The sequence below is a fragment of the Alligator mississippiensis genome, chromosome 1 (assembly GCF_030867095.1).
Source record: "Alligator mississippiensis isolate rAllMis1 chromosome 1, rAllMis1, whole genome shotgun sequence".
Taxonomy (NCBI): Eukaryota; Metazoa; Chordata; order Crocodylia; family Alligatoridae; genus Alligator; species Alligator mississippiensis.
The window spans coordinates 465575282-465581220 of record NC_081824.1 but is presented as its reverse complement, the minus strand read 5'-3'; the positions used below and the strand labels follow the sequence as shown (position 1 = coordinate 465581220).

Below are 5939 nucleotides of genomic sequence, written 5' to 3'. Positions count from 1 at the left end.
TAGGCGAACGCCAGGGTTCGGAGGACGGAACGTGGAGCAACACCCCCAGGTCTCAAGGACGCCCTGATCCACTGTCGAGAACGCTCGAGGCACGGAGACCCCAGCTAGGGCGGAACGTCGACTACGGATCCCGGAGGACCCTCCCAGGAGGGTAGACCAGCGAACCCGAGCCGGCGAAGAACCCCGACGCACCCCCCCACGATGTCGGGACCCCGACAGGCGGCGGCGGACCCCCGACCATCGATCGACCCCCGGAGGCAGAGAGACTCTCAAAGCCCGGAACCCCGGCTGACGAGAGCCGCCTCCCGGCGGAGGACCCCGGAGCCCGAGGACGCCCCCCGGACAACGACGGAGCGTCCCGTGCGACAGCGGAGCCCTCCGGACCCCCACGGCGCCCCGGTGACGACGACGGGCCCCGAACGGCGACGGCCCCCGGACCCCGGCGGCCCCGAGGACGCCCCCCCCAAGGGTCTCCCCACGCTGGTGGAGGAGCCCCGAACCCCCCCGATGCCGGACCCCCCCACGGACGACCCAGGGGAAGGAGCAGACGTGACGGCGCTCACGTTCCTCCCCTTCCCTCTTCCGGGCAAGCTGTTCTGCCCGACCTGCCACCCGCCGAGACAGTACAGGTCGCACGGCGACATGAACAAGCACCTGCGGCGCTTCCACCAGCTGCGCCTAGCTTTTTACTGCTCCCTCTGCGGCACCGAATACGAGGCCTTGAAACTCCTCAAGAACCACCAGAAGGTATGCCAAGGCCACGGAGCAGAGAGGAGACCCGGCACGCTGGTGAGGTCCGCCGCCCCGGCCCGGCGCACCCAGGCCGCGGCGCGGAGACCCGCCAGACCGGCCACCCCGCCGACAACCCCACCGGACCAGACCTCCGAGGACCGCCCTACGGAGAGACCTGCCCCGACGACGCCACCGTGCAGGCCTCCGCCCAGGGTCCCCCGACCGAACGCGACGCCCCGACCGGACAGCCCTCCACCGGGACCCCCGGGGCCACCCGAGGCCCCCGCCCCGCCGAGGATTCCGGAGCCGCCGGGAGGAACCGAGCCGCCGGGCGCCCTCCGGCCCCCGAGCGTGCCGGAATCTCCCGGTGCGGAGCCCTCCCCGCAGCAGAGGATGCCCTCTCCATGGCAGACCCTCTGGCTGGAGGAGCTCTCCCAGGCCACCACCTTCGAGGCTTTCGAGGCCTCGGTGGCCCGGCTCACAGAGGAGCTCTCGGCGGCCGCCCGGCCCGGCCAACCCCGAGGAAACAACAACAGACCGGCGACGCGACGAGACCACAGGCCCCAACCGCAGAGGCGACCCAGGCGCCAGCGCTACGACCCGGCGGCGGCCTCCCGGATCCAGAAGCTGTACCGGGCCAACCGTCCCAAGGCGGTGAGAGAAATCCTGGAGGGACCCTCGGCCTTCTGCCAGGTCCCCCGGGAGGCTCTCTTCAGATATTTCAGCAGGGTCTTCAACCCTCCAACGGATGCCGCCACCCCACGCCCCGCGACCGTCGAAGCGCTGACCCCCGTGCCCCCGGCGGAGGGGTTCGAGGACGCCTTCACGCCGCAGGAGGTGGAAGCCCGCCTGAAGAGGACCAGGGACACCGCCCCCGGCAAGGACGGGATCAGGTACGGTCTCCTTAAAAAACGTGACCCGGGCTGCCTTGTTCTTTCTGTTCTCTTCAACAGGTGCAGAGAGTTCCGGCGCACGCCCGCCGCCTGGAAGAGGGCCATGACGGTCCTCATCCACAAGAAGGGAGACCCGAACGACCCGGGCAACTGGCGACCCATCACCCTGTGCTCCACCGTCGCGAAACTCTACGCCGGCTGCCTGGCGGGCCGCATCGCCGACTGGGCGGTGACCGGCGGAGCCGTCAGCCGAAGCCAGAAGGGCTTCATGTCCACGGAGGGCTGCTACGAGCACAATTTCACCCTCCAGATGGCCCTGGACAACGCCCGGAGGACCAAGAAGCAGTGCGCGGTGGCGTGGCTGGACATTTCCAACGCCTTCGGGTCCGTGCCCCACCGCCACATCTTCGACACCCTCCGCGAGCTGGGCCTGCCGGACGGCGTCACCAACCTGGTGCGCGAGCTCTACCACGGCTGCACCACAACCGTCCGCGCCACCGACGGGGAGACCGCGGAGATCCCCATCCGGTCGGGAGTGAGGCAGGGCTGCCCCCTCAGCCCCATCATCTTCAACCTGGCCATGGAACCGCTCCTTCGAGCCGTGGCGGGCGGCCCCGGCGGGCTCGACCTCTACGGCGAGAAGCTGAGCGTCCTGGCCTACGCCGACGACCTCGTGCTCCTCGCCCCCGACGCCACCCAGCTGCAGCAGATGCTGGACGTGACGTCGGAGGCGGCCAGGTGGATGGGCCTGCGTTTCAACGTCGCCAAGTGCGCTTCCCTGCACGTCGACGGGAAGCAGAAGAGCCGCGTCCTGGACTCCACCGTCACGATCCAGGGCCAGGCGATGCGGCACCTGCGCGACGGAGAGGCCTACTGCCACCTGGGGACGCCCACCGGCCACCGGGCCAGGCAGACGCCGGAGGAAACCATCAACGGCATCGTGCAGGACGCGCACAAACTGGACTCGTCCCTGCTGGCCCCGTGGCAGAAGATCGACGCGGTGAACACTTTCCTCATCCCCCGCGTCGCATTCGTCCTGAGAGGCTCGGCGGTCCCCAAGACCCCCCTCAAGAAGGCGGACGCCGAGATCCGACGGCTGCTCAAGAAGTGGCTGCACCTGCCGCTGCGGGCCAGCAACGAGGTCCTGCACATCCCCTACCGGCAGGGGGGTGCCAACGTGCCCCGCATGGGAGACCTCGGCGACATCGCCGTGGTCACCCACGCCTTCCGCCTCCTGACCTGCCCGGACGCGACGGTAAGTATCATCGCCGCCAGCGCCCTGGAGGAGACCGCCCGCAAGAGGATCGGCAGGCAACCCACCGGACGTGACTTGGCCACCTTCCTGAGCGGCTCGCTGGAGGGCGAGTTCAGCCGAGACGGCGGGGACTTTGCCTCGCTGTGGAGCCGAGCCCGCAACGCCACGCGCCGCCTCGGGAAGCGCATCGGCTGCGCCTGGACTTGGACCGAGGAGCGCCGGGAGCTGGCAGTCTCCCTGCAGCCAGCCCCGCACGCCGACTCCGTGACCGTGACGCCCCGCACGAGGACCTTCCTGGAGAGGTTCCTGAAGGACGCCGTCCGCAACAAATACGCCGGCGACCTGAGGGCCAAACCCGACCAGGGCAAGGTCTTCGACGTCACCTCGAAGTGGGACGCCAGCAACCACTTCATGCCCAGCGGGAGCTTCACGCGCTTCGCGGACTGGCGCTTCCTCCACCGCGCCCGCCTCAACTGCCTGCCTCTCAACGGGGCCGTCCGCTTCGGCCACCGGGACAAGAGGTGCCGCCGGTGCGGCTACGCGGCCGAGACCCTCCCCCACGTGCTGTGCAGCTGCAAGCCGCACGCCAGGGCCTGGCAGCTCCGCCACAACGCCGTCCAGGACCGGCTGGTGAGGGCCATCCCGGCCGCCGCGGGGCAGGTCTCCGTCAACCGCACCGTCCCGGGCTGCGAGAGCCAGATGCGCCCCGACATCGTGATCACCGACGAGGAGGCCAAGAAGATCACCATCGTGGACGTCACCATCCCGTTCGAGAACCGGCGCCAAGCCTTCGCCGACGCCCGGGCTCGCAAGCGGGAGAAGTACGCCCCGCTGGCCGACACCTTGAGGGGCCGCGGCTACGACGTGACGGTCGACGCGCTCATCGTGGGGACGCTCGGAGCCTGGGACCCCAGTAACGAGAGCGTCCTGCGCGCCTGCCGCGTCTCCCGCCGCTACGCCAAGCTGATGCGCTGCCTCATGGTGTCCGACACCATCCGGTGGTCCCGCGACATCTACGTGGAACACATCACGGGCCACCGCCAGTACACGGACCCCAGCAGGAGAACAGCCGCCGGACCGGACCCGGAGGGGACCGCCTGAACCGCCCCCCTCCGCAACAGACGGACCTTCGCTTCAAGAGGACTCATCAACGACGGACGACGACCCAGCGCCACCCGAAGAGGACCCCCGCGATAGACTGTATCTAGACTGAGACGCTTCATCTTCGGACCACTTCTCCCACCGTCGCGGACCATTGTCACGGGTATGTGTGTTTCTATCCTCTTTCTCTCTCAGCGTCGCGAAACCCCCCCCTCCCTCCCCCTCCCCACTCCCCTCTCCCCTTACCCCCGGGCTTAGTTGGCTAACTTTGTATCGCATGTAACCTAGGTGCGTTCCCAACCTCACCCCCATCCTTTTATTGTTAGTCCCTCGCCCGGGCGTTCTGTATTTCCCTATCGGCTTTGTCATCTTTTTTGGATTTACCATCCTTACCATTTACTGATAAAAGTCAATCTGTTCTTATCAGTTTAATATCTGATATGTCCTCGATGTGAGGACTTTATATTAAATGGATTTTTGGAACTGGGAGATGGACTCGGAGCTTGCTCCATCCACTCCACGCATCGGCCTGGTATTGCAGTGCCTCCAGGAGCGGTGCACCTCCCCTCGGGGAGAACTTGCTGCTGTCAAAAAGTAGATCTCGTTGCTTCTTCGGAGACATCTGGGGGGGCTGGTGCTGGGCAGGGACCCCCGGCAGTCTGGCAGGCAGGCTACTACTTGTCCGAAGCCTTCAAGAGGACGGGGTGGCTAGCTGTCCGGAAGAAAGCAGTCCCTCTGCCTGCACGTGGATGGAGAGCGCGGTCAGCAGCGTGCAGCTGAGGGGGGTGTCAGGGGCAGCCTGCTTGGTGACCCCCTGCAAACAGCTCTGTTACAGCGCAAATCCTCTGTCACAGCAGAAATCGGGGGCTTTAGGATGCCAGAAAGCCGTGGATGTTGTTGTCACACTGTTATGAAGCAAAACGAACCAAACTGAACACAGGCGGTACGGTACGGTACGGTACGTCTCAGAGGTCAGATGCGAGCCAGAACTGAAAGCTGGAAGGCCTGGGAAGAGCCAGAGGCCGCAACAACATCGAGGTGACGTCGAAGACCTTGCCCTGGTCGGGTTTGGCCCTCAGGTCGCCGGCGTATTTGTTGCGGACGGCGTCCTTCAGGAACCTCTCCAGGAAGGTCCTCGTGCGGGGCGTCACGGTCACGGGGTCGGCGTGCGGGGCTGGCTGCAGGGAGACTGCCAGCTCCCGGCGCTCCTCGGTCCAAGTCCAGGCGCAGCCGATGCGCTTCCCGAGGCGGCGCGTGGCGTTGCGGGCTCGGCTCCACAGCGAGGCAAAGTCCCCGCCGTCTCGGCTGAACTCGCCCTCCAGCGAGCCGCTCAGGAAGGTGGCCAAGTCACGTCCGGTGGGTTGCCTGCCGATCCTCTTGCGGGCGGTCTCCTCCAGGGCGCTGGCGGCGATGATACTTACCGTCGCGTCCGGGCAGCTGCTGCAGCTGGATGGCGTCGGGGGCGAGGAGGCATCCTCGAACCCCTCCGGCGGTGGGGCACGGACCCGAAGGCGTTGGAAATGTCCAGCCACGCCACCGCGCACTGCTTCCTGGTCCTCCGGGCGTTGTCCAGGGCCATCTGGAGGGTGAAATTGCCCTCCAGATGGCAGATGCTGGACGTGACGTCGGAGGCAGCCAGGTGGATGGGCCTGCGTTTTAACGTCGCCAAGTGCGCTTCCCTGCACGTCGACGGGAAGCAGAAGAGCCGCGTCCTGGACTCCACCCTCACGATCCAGGGCCAGGCGATGCGGCACCTGCGCGACGGGGAGGCCTACTGCCACCTGGGGACGCCCACCGGCCACCGGGCCAGGCAGACGCCGGAGGAAACCATCAACGGCATCGTGCAGGACGCGCACAAACTGGACTCGTCCCTGCTGGCCCCGTGGCAGAAGATCGACGCGGTGAACACTTTCCTCATCCCCCGCGTCGCGTTCGTCCTGAGAGGCTCGGCGGTCCCC

General features: G+C 67.2%; 1 non-coding gene across 1 annotated transcript; it reads left to right on the top strand.

Annotated features, from left to right (window-relative positions):
- Positions 1-4361: 4361 nt before the first annotated feature.
- LOC132247810 (U2 spliceosomal RNA) lies at positions 4362-4547 on the top strand. Its single transcript, XR_009459249.1, has one exon. It is a non-coding gene; the product is annotated as a U2 spliceosomal RNA (small nuclear RNA).
- Positions 4548-5939: the final 1392 nt, after the last annotated feature.